Source organism: Octopus sinensis, linkage group LG6, assembly GCF_006345805.1.
Source record: "Octopus sinensis linkage group LG6, ASM634580v1, whole genome shotgun sequence".
Taxonomy (NCBI): Eukaryota; Metazoa; Mollusca; class Cephalopoda; order Octopoda; family Octopodidae; genus Octopus; species Octopus sinensis.
The window spans coordinates 35,233,502-35,250,911 of record NC_043002.1 but is presented as its reverse complement, the minus strand read 5'-3'; the positions used below and the strand labels follow the sequence as shown (position 1 = coordinate 35,250,911).

General features: G+C 33.1%; 1 protein-coding gene across 1 annotated transcript in view; it reads left to right on the top strand.

The window, feature by feature from the left end:
* The window catches only part of LOC115212933 (galactose mutarotase), a 136,280-nt gene that overhangs the window by 100,192 nt on the left and 18,678 nt on the right, over positions 1-17,410 (top strand). The gene's annotated exons all lie outside the window — the stretch shown is intronic.

The window sequence follows — 17,410 nt, the reverse complement described above, 5'->3', positions numbered from 1 at the left end:
GTCTTTCTTCCTGATACCTTAGTAGCTTCTAAGTCGAAGGAAAGGCAGCATGTTCTTTGTCTATCTCCTTAACTTCTTGGAGATTTTAGGTGAAATTATACTAATGTGTCCATCTGTTTTAATTTAATTAAATTCTATGTCTTTGTGCAGTTGAGGATTGCTCTGCATTTAAATTGATGTAATGGTTGCATTGTTCAATTAAAAGGAGTTGCGTGAAACAATCGTACTGCATTACCTCTGAATATCTTTGTTGCTTATTTTGATTATGTATATATATATATATATATATATATATATATATAGTATGTATGTGTTGTGTGTGTGGTGTGTGTATATATATATATATATAATATATCCATTTCAAGGCAGTGAGCTGGCAGAAACATTAGCACGCCGGGCGAAATGCGTAGCCATATGCACTGGGGTCGATATAATCAACTTAATCCGTTTGTCTGTCCTTATTTGTTCCCTCTGTGTTTAGCCCATTGTGGGTAGTAAAGAAATATATATATATATCCATTATTGCTATCTATGAGAAGTTCTCATTCGAGCCAAAGTGTATGATTATAAATTTTCTTTAGAAAATTATAGAAACAAGTGCGAGAGATACAGTGAAGATACCATTACCAGCAGATGTTGACTGTATATAACAGAATCATATATAATCCTTCGCATTTTTAATTCCAGTTTTAAATAAATTTTCTGAAGCTATTCATTCATGTAACCATAGACATTATTCAACTTTCAAGAGTAAATTTAAATTTGAACCCGCATAGTATCATTTTCCATACTCCAACAATATATTGCCACTTGCTTATAATTTTAAAAAATTAAAAAATTTTTTAAACTCCCACCAGCCCTCTTAATGATTTCCATAACTCGTATGACTCTTATATAAAACATAAATTAATTAATACTTGCAAAACCATTTAATGCATTTCTGGCACAAACAATATTCTTTTCTTTTTCCTGATGATGGGGGCATTCCTTGGAAGTAAATCCTAAGATTCACATGTACTCTTTGAATGAACTCTAGAAATGATCGTTGGATTTCTTCATTTCCTCTAAATATGGCACCAAAAACTCTTCTTAAATATCTTACTTCCTCCATTCCATAATTTATTTTGAATTTTTAAAAGAAATGTCTTTCTATATTTCATTGTTCTTACCTGTATTTTTATCTATACTCTATTATATTTATATATCTATATATTTATTTGTCCTTGCATATTTTTAACATTTATATATATTTTTTATATTTCTATATCTTTATATTCTGAATGTATTAATATATGTTTTGGACAATTCTATCATATTAAATCCGTACATGCATACACCAATCGTAGTCTGCCTGAGTTAAACTTCTTCTCTATATATCTCGTACTTGTCTGGCATCTTTGGTTTGACTTGATCGCTTTCATGCTTCCTATGCTTTTCTAAAGAAAATTTATAATTATATATCTATATATATATATATGTATATATGTATGTGTGTGTGTATATATATATATATATATATATATATATATATATGTATGTATGTATGTATGTATGTATGTGTGTATATATATATATGTATGTGTGTGTGTATATATATATATGTGGAAACACCTTAAAATTTCAAACAAATTTATTTTGATATGGGGTAGGACCAACTTTGGCAGTATTTACAGATAAGATGTTCAACTTCACTAGAATGTTCCTCGTGCCATTCAGTAACAATTTTAGCTGTATGAATTGGTGCATTATCATCCTGAAAGAGTGTGTTTCCCTCTGGAAACAGTTCCACAACCATACGATGAATTTGATCAGATAAAATGCTTAGTCTTGACTATTAATTCTGCCATGAAAGGAAACTATTGGGCCGGCGGATTTCCAAGATATATCCCCCCCCCCCGATCATCACAGATCCTCCTCTATGTTTAAGAGTTCGAAGAAGGCAGTCTGGGTCAAATGCTTCTTTTGTCTGTCTCCACATGTATACTTGGCTGGTGGTCAGAAATAAGGTAAAGGATGACTAGTCCACTGCTCTAAGTACCAATTCTGTAAGTTTTTACTCTGCTCTAAATGCTTTGCAATGTTTGTTTTTGAAAGTAGTAGTTTTCTGATTGCAACTCTCCTGTGAAATCCGGCTTTGTGCAGCTCCTGATGAACAGTTTTTGTGGAAACTGGGTTCTTGAGGTTATCATGAAGCTCTGCAGTGATTTTGGGAGCTGTATTTTTGTGATCCTTTCTAACAATTTGAATAAGAGTCCGACGGTCCCTATCTGAAAGTTTTGGTTTTCTTCCGGAGTTTTGTTTCAACGACGAGGTTTTTTTCCTCTTTCTCAAAGGCTGTCATTACTTTCGAGACAGTACTTCTTGATACACCAAGCATTTTGGCTGTTTTCGTTACGCCTGCCACATTTTGATTTCTTTGAAAGACTGATAGATCTATCATTTTAATGAATTTTAATTACCTTTTTCTTATAATATCTGAAAAGAAACAGCAATTTTAGCAAAACATTTTAAGCAACACTAATAATAAAGCAAAAAACATAAAATTAAACAAGCTTTTGATAGTTTTATAGATATTTCAAAATTATGATGCTATCATGCCAGGTGTTTCCATCATTTTGTCCAACCTCTGTATGTGTGTGTATATATATGTGTGTTATATATATATAATATATATATATATATATTATATATATTATATATTAAATATATATATATATAGTATGTGTGTGTATATATAATATATGTATGTGTGTGTGTATATATATATATATGTATGTGTGGGATATATATATATGTATGTATGAGTGTATATATATATATATATATGTATGTGTGTGTGTATATATATATATATATGTGTATGCATATATATATGTATGTGTGTGTGTATATATATATATGTGTGTGTATATATATATATGTATATACGTATGTGTATATATATATATTTGTATATATGTATGTGTGTATATATATATGCATGTACGTGTGTATATATATATATGTATACATGTATGTGTGTGTATATATATATGCATATACGTGTGTATATATATATATGTATATATGTATGTGTGTGTATTTATATATGCATATACGTATGTTTATATATATATACACACACACATACATATATGCATATATATATATATACACACATACATATATGCATATATATACACATATATGTATATACAAATATATGTGACCTCGTGAGTACCACTGGCGATTTTTTTCCTTTGTCTTCCCTTCTCGGGATCTTTCCTTCTCCTATGTTTCTGATGAAGAGCTTTGCTCGAAACGTTAAACACTCCTTCTTCCCTTCTTTCCTGAGCGTCCAATAATACTTTATTTGTTCACGTCCTCGCGTTGTTGTGTTTGTTTTTTTGTGTTCTTGTTTGGATTAACTTATATATATATATATAATATCTATGTATATATAGATGTATAGTAATATATATGTATATGTATATATATATGTATATATATATTATAATAATACATATGTATATATAATATATTATATATATATTATATGTATATATAATATATATATCTATATATGTGTGTATATATATTTATATAATATAATGTAGTATAATATATATATTATATATATATATGTATATATAATATAGATATATATATGTATAATATGTATATATATATATATATTATATGTAATATATCTATGTATATATATATAATATCTATATAATATTATATTATATATATAGGTATATATATATATATATATTATATTTGTATATATATGTATGTATATATATATATTATATATATATATTATATGTATATATAATGTATGTATATATATATAATATATATATATATATATATATATGTACACACACACATATATAATATATATAATATATATATATATATATAATATGTACACAATATATATGTATATATATATATATATATATATATGTACACACATATATATGTATGTATATAATATATATATATATAATATATATGTACACACATATAGATGTATATATATATAATATATATATATATATATATAATATATATATATATATGTACACACATATATATGTATATATATAGAATATATGTACACACATATATATGTATATATATATGGGTTATCCCATAAATAATGCACATTTTTTACTTCTTTTATTTTTGAAAATTAAGATGAAGTTCTTTTTTAATCTAAAATATACTCTCCTTCATTTTCTACAATGCTCTTCCATCTATCTGGTAGACTCGCAAGGCCCCTCCTCCAAAATTCACTTGTCTGTGACGTAAAACACTTCTCCAATACAGTTCTGATCTCATCTACAGAATTAATATTTTTTTCCGTCCAAATGATTTTGAAGACTGCGGAATAAATGATAATCAGAAGGGGCAATGTCTGGCAAATATGGTGGGTGGGGCATTGTTTCCCATTCAAATTGCTCCAGCTTTTGGAATATCATCCTCGCTTTATGTGGCTGAGCATTATCCTAATAGAAAAACACCTTTTGTCTTGAAACAAAAGATGGTCCTTTTTCTTCTAGCACTGACTTAAGCCACTCAAGTTGCTTGCAGTAGATCTCCTTTGTTATCATTTGGTTTGGGTTTAAAAGCTCAAAGGTGACTAAACCTTTCATATTCCACCAAACAGATAACAACCCCTTACGTGGGTGAAGATCTTCTCTAGCCTGGGGTGCTGGTGTTTCTTCTTTCCCTACTCACTGTCTTCAGTGCTTTTTATAGAGAACCCATTTCTCATCACCAGTCACTATTCAATCCCAAAGAGGTTCATTTGTGAAACATGACAGTAAGGAAGAGCACACATTCACTCTCTGCATGCAAGCAGATTCAGAAATTTTGTGAGGAACCCATTGATCAAATTAGCTGACTTTTCTGATGGCACACCAGTGTCGATGAATGGTTGAATGACCAAATCCAAGCTTGTCTGTTCGTTCCTCAACAGTTACAATGGGATTTTGTTCTACCAAGGTTTGCAGGATGTCCTCATTGAGCTGTACTGCTCTTCCAGGCTGAGGCTCATCTTCTAGGCTGTAGTTTCTGGCTTGGAATTTCTGGAACCACCATTAACACTGGCTTACTCTTATGTCCAATCCCCATATACTGCATTAATATTCCTCATACTTTCTGTTGTGCTGTCACCTTTATTGCACTCACAAAGCAAAATATGCCAAATATGCTCTTTGTCACTTCTTTTATAGCTTTAAAAAATAGCTTTTAAAATCGAACAGCACTCTTCAAAACTTACACTAAGAATAAGGACAAGGTAAAATTGCTACCTGCTTATATAGCAAGTTGATGCAGGTAGTTTATCCCATTCCCCTCTGAATTTTAGTTTATGCAATTGAAAAATCCGCATTATTTATGGGATGAGCCAATATATTTGCATATGTGTATGTGTATATATATGTATATATGTATATACATATATATGTGTGTGTGTGTGTATTTTTATATCCTTGTATTGGATACTCAATATAACGAAGCGAGGAGTGGTGAAGAAAATCTATACATGATGGATTAGTATTACATGAGACTTAATGCTCTATAACAAAGGCTCATGGTGAACTGCTTACCAACACGAACTGCCAATTGCTCACAGTTCTTTGTTTTATAACAATGAGTCAGTCCACCTTTTAGTCACTAAAGGGTTGGTTGGAATCCTCCCACATGCCCCCTTTTTAGAATCTTCTCCCCTTTTAGTATTGACTCCACTCAGAGTTTTAATATATTTCATGCTTAGGGTTCAATTCCAGTGTTTCTGTTCTTTTCTGTTTCTTGGTGCTAGAATGTGTAGTTTCAAATTGCCTGGGTGTTGGTACCTCAAATGTGTCATACAATACTTCCATAGGGATTTAACTTCTTATGACTGTATTTTCTGTGAGTCTTTTCTTAAGCTGGTTAATATGTCTTTTGTATTCAACATTTTTTCCTTTTACCAGGAATATCATTCTTCCAATTTGCTTAATTATTACACCATCCTCCCAGCTTTCTTTATCATATCTATAGGTTTAAAAAAAAAACTTTGTGAAATTAAATGGTGGTAAGATATTTTCTAAACTGGATCTCTCTGACAGTAGAGTAAGCTAGAGGTAGTAGATAGCTTCCATTATCAAGGTGACCAAGTCAGTAGTGGAGGTGGATGCTGGGCAGAGTTCAGATAGTACCTCTGCTGGCAACAAAGGACTGCTCCGTCAGAGTGCAAGGCAAATTGTATGATGCCTGTGTACGAACAGCTATGCTACACAGCAGTGAAACATGGGCTGTGACAGCCAAGGACATGTGTAGGCTTGAAAGAAATGAAGCTGGTATGCTTTGCTGGATGTAAAATGTCAGTGTGCATGTTTGACAGTGTAAACATTTTGAAAAGTTGGGCATAAGAGGCATCAGATGTGGTGTGCAAGAGAGACAACTCTGCTGGTATGGTCATGTGATGTGTATGGACAAGGACAGCTGTGTAAAGAAGTGCTGATCTCAAACTGTGAAGGGAACCTGTGGTAGTGATAGACCCAGGAAGATATGGGACGAGGTAGTGAAGCATGATCTTCGTATTTTGAGTCACACAGAAGCAATGATGAATGACCTTTAGCATTATGTTGTGCTTCAGAAGAAGGCCCATCAAGCCAAGTAAAATTGCAGACATGACAGATACTGGCATCAGGCTAATGGCACTCATGCTGGTGGCACATAAAAGCACCCATTACACTCTCAGAGTGATTGGCTTTAGGAAGGGCATCCAGCCATAGAAACTATGCCAAATCAGAGAGGAGTCTGGTACAGCCTCCCAGCTTGCCAGTTCAGGTCAGACCATCCAACCCATGCCATATGCTAAATGATGATGATATATAAATTTTCTTTGAGGCTCGTCTGTATTTTTTGTCCTACAATGTGACATTTTAAAGCATATTTTACCACACTTGTAACATTTTATATTTTTAAACAGATAGTTATTTTTAAAATGTAGACCACTGTACCCATAACATGGATTTGGTCTTGATATGTTTTTTGCCTATTTTCTTATTCATTACTGATTGATACACTTGAATCTAAACACAATCTTTCTCTTCAATTTTATTTACGCCTTGTCATAGATTGATAATCCTCTGACATTCTTCTGCTACTGCCTGTACAGCTAAATTTTGGTTCTGTTCTAATTTTGTTAATATCTGGGAATGTGTATCTGCATCTTTGCTAGCAGTAAGCCCTTGAGCAAATATTAAAAACTTGAACATGTCAGGGTTCAATTTGAATTTCTCACACTCTCTGTTAACCACTCCAGCATAGGTGACAAAATCTTTATCTTTTTTGATGAAATTTAAACATTGCCAGCAAATATTAGACAGAGAGCTTCTTTCACTGAAAATGTTCGATAAAATATTTGTTTCATCGAAACAAATCTTATATGGCTTCTTTGGCAAAATATAATCACTTTATTTTCATGTTTGGCAAGGGATAACTTTCTTAAAAGTAATTGTAATTTTTTCTCATTGGACCTACTTTCACACTCATCTTTGAAGATTTCTTCATATCTATGAAATTATGCAAAGAAGAAAATACCTTCTTCTGGGTTGTATTTGAATTCTCCAATTGAGTTTGCTATGCTGTCTGGTGAGTATGGACCTGAAGTATTTCCAGACTTCTTCAACATTAATTCCAGTAACTGTTGGTTTTGTTGTTGTTGCTGTTGCTGTTGTAGTTGTGACTGCTGCTGCTGCAGTTGCAACTGCACCATGGAGGCCAATAAGTCTTCCTTGTTAAAAACGACATTTTCTTTGGTTTCATAGCAAAAAAAAATTTTAACATCCAATGCAAGCTTCAAACAACTTGTTGCCACTTTTATATCCTTGTATTGGATATATGACATAATAAAGCAGGGGAGAAGAAAGTATATACATGATGCATTACTATTTGCAGACTCAACACTCTATAACAAAGGATCACTTACAACATGAACTGTCAATCTCTCACAATTCTTTGTTTTATAACAATGAGTCAGTCCACCATTTAGTCTCTTGAGATGTGGTTGGAATCCTTCTATTACAATGTATATATGCGTTGGTGTGTATATCTATATGTATATATGTACGTGTGTATACATATGTGTATATATATGTATGTATAATATATATATATATATGTATGTATATATGTATATATATACGTATGTGTATATCTTTGTATACATGTATGTATATATATGTATATATATGTATGTATATATATATATATGTATGTATATATGTATATATACGTATGTATATATCTTTGTATACATATATGTATATATATGTAAATATTTGTATGTATATATGTATGCATGTATGTATACATGCATGAATATATATGTGTGTGTGTGCATATATATGTATATATGTATGCACTAGTGTATATATATTATATATATATATATATTATATATATATATATATATATATATATATATATATATATATAATAATAAATATTAGGGAATAAATCCAAATTTACAGGGAAAAATCAGATTTAGGATTGAATCCAATTGTTTTCGTTTCAGCACATGATCTCAGATCAAATTACTTGCTATGCGAGTACATCTCCCCTATATATATATAATATATATATATATATATATATATATATATTATATATATATATATATATATATATCATCATAATCATAATCATAATTTAAAATCCGCTTTCCATGATGACATGAGTTTGACGATTTGACAGGAGCTGGCCAGGCAGAAGACTGCACCAGACTTCTATGTTTGTTTTGCCATAGTTATTATGGCTGGGTGTCCTTCCTAACAACAATCACCCTGTAGAGTGGACTGAGTTCTTTTTACATGGCACCAGCACAGGCAAGAGCAATTTTGGTATGGTTTTTACCACTGGATGCCCTTCCAAATGCCAACCACTTTACAGTGTGGACTAGCTTTTTATATGGCGCCAGCACTGGCAGTGTCACCAAGTAACTTGCAGGATCTCTCTCTCTCTCTCTCTCTCTCTCTCTCTCGATATATATACCTCAGTAAGCTCATAAATGTGAAACAAGGTGGAAAAAAATAGTACTCAAATACCGAAGTTTAGAGTAATATGGAATATTAATAAAGCAGCAAATACATCACAAAAACTCTTACTCAGAGTTTCACGTCCCCATTCGTCGAACAGTTTTGGTTGTGACTGGAACAAAAATAAGGTTATATTTATAAATATACAATTACATTGATAAATACACATTTGAAATTAGTTTTGTTTTATTGGTCCTTTTCAACTAATGATTTTAAATAATATGATTTTTAACTTCAATTTTAAATAATATAATTTTAAATATAGATATACCATTCAACCCATACCAGCATGGACAACGGATGATAAATAATGATGATGGTAATGATGACGAGAGCAACAGAAGTCAGTATTAATACCAAAAGGTAAAATATTCTACCACTGACAAGGTAAAATGATGCTGAAATCATATGATCTGGTAGTCCTGACAGTGAAAGTGGTGGTAATTGTCTACCACTGACGATGTTTATGATGTGTTTTTATGTACCAAAAAACCATATGAAAGTTTCTCTCTCTTGGTAAATATCACAGTATTGTGTGTTCTAACACAACATTTACTTTTAAACAGTGAATATTTTACTTTTTATATATACACACATACAATGGGCTTCTTTCAGCCTCTGTGTACTAAATTCACTCACAATAGATGACACTTGTCCAAGGACTGACCCCGGAACCATGTGGTTGGGAAGCAAATTTCTTAACTATACAGCCATGCCTCACCTCCTGAATATCATGATGAATAGGATCAAAGAAGATTATGGGAAGAACAGCATGTTCAAACGTGCTGAGGTTGTTACAGTTGTAAAGGAACAAACAGCAGACTCACCTTTTTCCTTAAACAGACTATAGCTATTAAAACATCAGTTCTTTTAAACATGGTGCAATTATGGCTAAGCAGTTAAGAAATTTTGGGTTTGATTTCACTGTATGGTACCTTGAGAAGGTTCTTCCATTATTGATTTGATTAAGTCCTAATACTGTAAAACTGGAATTTAGCAGGTGGTAACATTGCAGAAGCCCATCACATATGTGTGTCTTTTGTCATGGCATAATAGTAAACGATTCACTATTGGTGACAAAGTAATACACTTTAAAGTCTTTTGCAAGAATGAAACCATGGGAAAAAAGCCCTTTAAACTGAGTTATTCTCTTGATAATTTCATAATCAGAAATGCAGTGAACTTGTTATTGATCCCATAAAAGCCTGTAACCAATGGCACAAGTGTTCACAAATTGCTGCATAAAATAAATTTTAAAATAAATAACACAGCTATTAAGTTACTTGTTAATATGGAGAAAGATATTTAAATTGAGTTTTATTTTCATTTTTTTATAACCAGTTGATAAATCAATAACTACTTTATATCTCTTCTTAAATAAGTTAAGAGATGATATATATGTATCAAAAATTTTTTTAAATTCTTAATGAATTGAAATTTTTCCTCTTAGCTGGTGGAAGAAAACAGAAGCTTATCAATAATTATTTGTAACTTTGAAAGAAAAGGGGAGATAATTTCAAGAAATTAAGAATTAATTTCACAAAATTAGTTTATGCGCTTTAGAGAAAATCTGATCTTTGTCAACAGTCAACAAGACAACTACATACATGCTTTGGTCTTAACTGGATCTTATCAGTAATGGCCTCTGTTCCCTTGAATTTGTTAGTTGCATACCACCTCCATTTCTGCTAAAGCCTGTGCTACAAGGGTTATTGCAACTTTTCAACTTAATTCCATTTTGGAATCCTTCCAAAGAAAATAGAAAAGTAAAAATGACCCAATTTCATTTCTGAGTTTATGTCCTCTGTTTCTTTAATTACTCTTAGCTTTCATTTGAGCTGTCTCCCCTTAAATTATACCATCCATTTACCAATCTACTTAGCTCCTTTCACATGCTTTATCATATCACTTGACCACAGCTTCTTTATATCTATTTTGAATGCCCTTTCTTGGATATAAGCAAAAGTTTTCAATATAAAAATGTCCATACATATACTTGAAAATTGTTAAAATTAAATATTTTAGTTAAAATCTAACAATATATTAACAATGTCAGCCTTGATCAAGTACCAATGACAAATGACTGAGACCTTTGACAATATGTTGTGTTTGGAAGACCCGTCAAGCCAAATGAAATCGTAGTCATGGATGATGCTGGTGTCACATAACTGGCACCTTTCGAGCACTGGGCTTAACAGAGGTAATGTGGCATATGAAAAGCTCCTTTCAAGTGTTGGGCCTCATGGATGCAATAGCGCATGACTGAGACCTTTGGCATTATGTTGTGCTTCAGAAGAAAACCCATCAAACCAAGTAAAATTACAGTCATGGCAGATACTGGTGTCACACAAATGGCATCCATGCCAGAGGCACATAAAAGCACTCATTACACTCTTGGTGTGGTTGTGTTAGGAAGGATACCCAGCCATAGAAACCATACCAAATCAGGCTGGAGTCTGGTGCAGCCTTCTAGCTTGCGAGCCTGGTCAAACTATCCAACCCATACCAGCATGGACAATGGACATTAAATGATGATGATGAAGATGATGATCACATTTAATGAGAACAGAGAGATGGATATCTCTCAACTCCAAGGACATTGACATCTCTTCAAGTCAGTGCTAAATGCAGTTGGTGAACATACTGATTTGAGTGGAGACCAAAAACCAAGCAGCAGAATTTTTCTCAGGTCAGACATGGAATTGATGAGCTGGGTGTTGGAAGTAATCTAGTAGCAGCCACAGCATGCCTTGTTTGGCACTCAATAAGCCATTGATAATGTATCAGTGGTTTCACAAGCTTGATGGCAGATGGTCTGCCATCCCCTTTGATTCACAGCAAGTGTTTCTAGATCTGTAGAAGGAATGTTATATTTTTGCTGAATGGCAGCAACTTGATCTTTGCATCTCTTCTGAAATTAAATGGATTGTTGGCCTTTTGTCAATTCTCCATAGAAAAAAATACAGGAGAAATGGAAGTGGGGCATCCTGATAAGGTGACCAGTCCAGCAAAATTGATACTTCACAATGAGAGATTCAAGACTGAAAGAATTGCAGCATTCCAAGATAGTTTGATGTGGAACCCTATCTTCTCATGAGATGCCTAGGATGTGTTGGAGACACCTGACATGAAAGGATTCAAGACTCTTCAGGTGCTTGCAGCAAACTATCTTGGTTTCTACACCATCTAAAAGAATGGATAAAACGAAAGTCTGATACACAACAAATATTGTGGGAATGGTCAGATTCTTGTTGGATAAGACTTTGGTTCAAAAATAACCAAAATCTGCAGATGCCTTCTGTATTCAACATTAGGCCCCCCTCATCAATAGATGGTAGGTGAACTGTGACACAGTATTGAGTATTACTGTCAATATGGAGAGAGGGAACTTGAGGCAATGACTGGAGTGTGTTGATACATTACTTTGGTTTTCTTGCTATTAACCTTCAGATCGAGTAATTGATAGACATTTGCTGTGATGCTCAAGACATGCTGCATCAACTCTTGATCATGAGTTGGCAGGTTGCAGGCATTGGCCTACTGGAGTTCAAAGGTCATGGCAATCTCACATGTTGATCGGGATATAAGTCACTGGAGATTAAAAACACTACAAACCAGATGGTAGTTGATTATGATTCCATTGTCTGGATCAAGTTCACCCTGTGCAATGAGGGTAACAGCCATGACAAAGAGGTTGAAAAGAACTGGAGCAAGTACATAGCCTTGTTTCACACCAATGCTGACATGAAAACAGTCTGGTTCTCAACTGCTGATGACCACACGCACTTTCATGCCCTCATGTACTTTTACTGCAACTATCTTCACTAATTAGGCCACATAGATAACAAAAACTATCTGCTGCATCTAGCTAGCTATCTGGCCCCTAAAGTTATTCATGCACATCTGCTATCATATCTAAAATCTTTGTTTTGTGTCAGTCTGTCATTCCACTTTTTGTGTTCATTTCTTGCATTGAAAATATAGTATTGGCTTACTGTATCTACTCTCTTCCCTGGATATAAAGCAAGGATGCTTCTCTGATGGAAATAGAATATTTTATTATTTTAAACTTTTTTTTTAATGATCTTTATGATTTTTTTTATTGATCATTATGGTTTTTTTACTTATGGCCTTTCTTCTAAGTTTAAAACATTCTGCAGCTCTGCAATATATTCTTTATTGAGAACCAAATAATAATTATATAAAGATTTCCAAAGACATTCTGTTCTGAACACATGTTAATACCAATTGTTATGGTTTTCTGTATGATTTTTTTTGAAAATTATCAAAACCTATTTTCTTTGGTGGTAGTTTCAATCATGAAATTATCTGGATACTAACTAATTAGCTCTACTTGCAAACAAAATGTCCATAATCTGGTGATTAGTTTTAATCTTGATTTGAATTCAAATTACTTTCTCTCTTAAATATTTAAGCTAGAATCAATGGAGCATGTTATGTACAGTATCTGCATAACATTATTTTATAAAATCCTTGTCCTTTACTTTATATTTTCCTATGCTTGTATAGATTAGATGATCTGAGGTACATCTGTTGATACTATCACATCTCAATTGTGAAGCTCAACATTTAGAGATCTACTACCCCTTCCCCACTTTTCTCATGATTTAGTCTGTATTTTCCATGTGTATCTTAAACAGTCAGTACACAGCACTTTTTTCATCCCTATCCATTTTCAAAATATGCCCATATTTAAACAATTATCTTTACAATGTACATCTGCTGAAGTCTTTGATGCACAGTTACTTTTAACTATATATCTATATTGTAAGTTTCCTTAAGTGTTTTTAATTTTATTGGCTTTAATTTCTTTCTATTATATATGTGTATATATATATATATATATATATATATATATATAAGACCCAGCAAGCCAAGTGAGACCATAACCTCGTGGCCTATGCCAGGGGTACAACCAGCCCACTTATGCGTACCTTTCCTTCATTGGACACTAAACTCTGCTTGCAAAGACCTGTTGAGGCAAGTGAAATCAAAATCAAAATCAAATTTGATGACTGGCATCCATGCTAGTGGAGTTCTAAGAGCACCATCGGAGCGTGATCACTGCCAGAGCAGAAAACTGGCTTCTATGCTGGTAGCACGTAAAAAGCACCATTTGAGCGTGATTGTTACCAGCGTCGCCTTACTGGCACTTGTGCTGGTGGCACATGAAAAAACATTTGAGCGAGGTCATTGCCAATGCCGCTGGACTGGCTCCTGTGCAGGTGGCATGTAAAAAACACCATTTGAGCATGGCCATTGGCAGTACTGCCTGACTGGCCCTTGTGCCAATGACACGTAAAAGCACCCACTACGCTCTTGGAGTGGTTGGCATTAGGAAGGGTATCCAGCTGTAGAAACTCTGCCAGATCAGATTGGAGCCTAGTGCAGCCATTTGGTTCGCCAACCCTCAGTCAAATCGTCCAACCCAAGCTAGCATGGAAAGCGGACGTTAAACGATGATGATGATGATGAGATATATATATATATATATTATATATATATATATATATATATATATATATATTGCTTAGATGTTTACGTAAATAACCAACCACTCGCCACTTGTCATTTCCACTATGCAATCAAGAGTTTTTCAACTGATTTTATCACATGCTCCTCTGTGGTTTCTAAAAAAATTTGTGCCCCACCATGAAAACACAAAGTTAACACATACCATGTGTGTGTGTATATATATAATATATATATATATATATACATATATTCAAAAGAAGTTTTAATTAAGACCTTATTACAAGTTTTATTCCCTTGTTACTTACTTACTTACGCTCCATTCTGAAGAAACAATGCACCACCAAAATATTGCCATTCTCCACCTTAAAAAACATTGACAGTCTTAGTGTTCCAATAACCAACTCTTGCATTGAACAACTGCTGTGTAACCTAACTCTATTGGTCCTTCCTTTTTTTCATGTTCCATTTTAAACTAAATATTCAGCTATATGAGCAATGGCCTTTCTTTTTAGCTGCAGTGAAGGTACCCAGTTAAGAAAAGCAGTTTTCTGAAGTAACCTGTCAGAATAAAAAACAGCTAACCTAATATCTGAGGTGCCTTACATCACAAGGGAAGCCATTTACAAGAATTATGACTTTGAAATAAAAACTGATTAGAAAGAACTCTTCATCTGCTGGTTTATATCGGTGGCCTCTGCTCCTCTGAATTTGCTAGTTGCATACCACCTCCACCAAAGCCTACCTAATACACCCATCTTTCCTCCTCTTATCACCTACTGTATTTCAATTTCTTGCCTTTACACTAACCACATTGCCAAATTCTTACTTCCTAGAATGTTAACTATTACATTCATTTCTTTACACATTTTCCTGCAAATATTCGAGAAGAAAATGAATTACAACTATCTCACAACTCTTGGAGGGCTTGTGTAGGTCATAGGTATTGCCCTAACTTCCACCTGACTAAGCCTTAAAGGAATATGCTAAATGCACCCCAGTCAACTTTGCTAATGATTAATTATAGGAAGGGGATCTGAATAAAAAATTCAGTTTTTTTAGAAATTGGTAAATAATAAAATAAATACTACATATTTAAATGTCACAATGTCATGATTATGACTACAGTAGAAATGTGAAAGAAAATAATGTAGAATTGTATAAATAACAAATTTAAGTGATTTAGTAAAGTGTACAGGATTCAGGTCTTGAGTTCAAATCAAACATTTTAGTGCCCCCTGTGTTGGGCCATGCACTTTGTACTGTTTTCATAACCTGAGATTTTTCTGGAGACAGGGTATTAAACTGAAGCCTAACCATTTTACATATAGGAAAGAGGCTAATTGAAGCTGTCTCTGTTGACTGCTAAGCAAGGTCCATATTTTATAGTGTGAGTTGCCTTCAGTCTTGCACACCTGGTCGTTGGTCTTCTTGAAACTCTTCCATCCTGGCCATTGGCTGTTGCTGCAGTTTCCCTGCTTGCCTGTTGGTGCAGTGTCAATACCATATCTCATGTGCATTAGCCAACTGAAGTGATGTACTGGGGTGTGGCACTTGAAGCCAACACATGAGGGATTTAGAAGGTGAGTGAGAGCCAGTGAAACCTGTCTACCCTACAAGGTAGGGAGCAGCATGCTAGATACCAAAGCTACTATCTCTACTCAGTCCCCTACACCTTTCAGGGCACAAAATTCTTTATACTTTTTTGCTAGGAATTGGAACCAGCTCTTCTGATAGTATTATACATGAAAGACTAATATCTCATCCAGAAAGTAATAATATCTTTGATCTACCATAAAATTAGAATGTACCATTGAGTGTTATGCATCTATCAGGGGATTGCAGGTTTTTGAATTTTAAAACTGAATCATACCAAATATATTCCTCCATTTGAGATAGAAATGGAATTAAATTAGATAATCTTTTCTTGGGGGCACTCATTGTTACTGTGATTCTATTAAGTTTCTATTAATTCTTCCTTGTTACTTCACATGGCCTTACATACATAAAGTAGTTTTTTTTTGGTAACAGGCAGTAGCACTCAAACTTTTATTATTGTTTAACCATATAGAGTTAATAGTTCTTGACACTTCAAATATGATACTCTTTTGGGAATAAACAACTAAACTGAAAGGTTGTATGCTCTCTAAGGATTCTTTATGTTTGAACAACGCTATTGAATACAAGCAATTATAATATCTCACAGTTGTTTCTGAATTATTGACATATGAATAATATATATATATATATATATATATATCAGTTAACAAATTAATGGCAAAAGGAGTTACATAGTCACTTTCATCAGCTTACAGCTGTTTCTGCTAAGAGTAAACTTTCACTCAGAGCTAAGTTCCAATGCAACATCTTAATATCTTCTACTGACCTGATGGTTTACTGTAGACTGTAAGTGCTTTGAGTTATAACAGCTAGTCATTAGTATTGCTATAGCTAAGCAGAATCACAAAATATAAATGTGTATGTGTATTTGTGTGTGCACATGTGTGTGTGTTTGTATAAGAAAATCTGTTTTTTATATCATGTATATTCTTTGTGTTTAAATAAGCTGAAAAATATCAATAATATTTTTTCTGAATATTGCTAATTTAGGTATTGTAGGATTAAATAGATTTCTTTTATATAGGTTTAGTCTGTAGAACCTAAATATTCAAGTAACACATTGTAGTTATTGTGAATTTACTGAAACTACTAAGGTTACTAAGAAAATGAATATATCATCATCATTATCGTTTAACGTCCGTTTTTCGCGCTAGCACGGGTATATATATATTAATATTAATGCAAGAAAAAAAAATGTTTGTGCTACATTTCTGTTA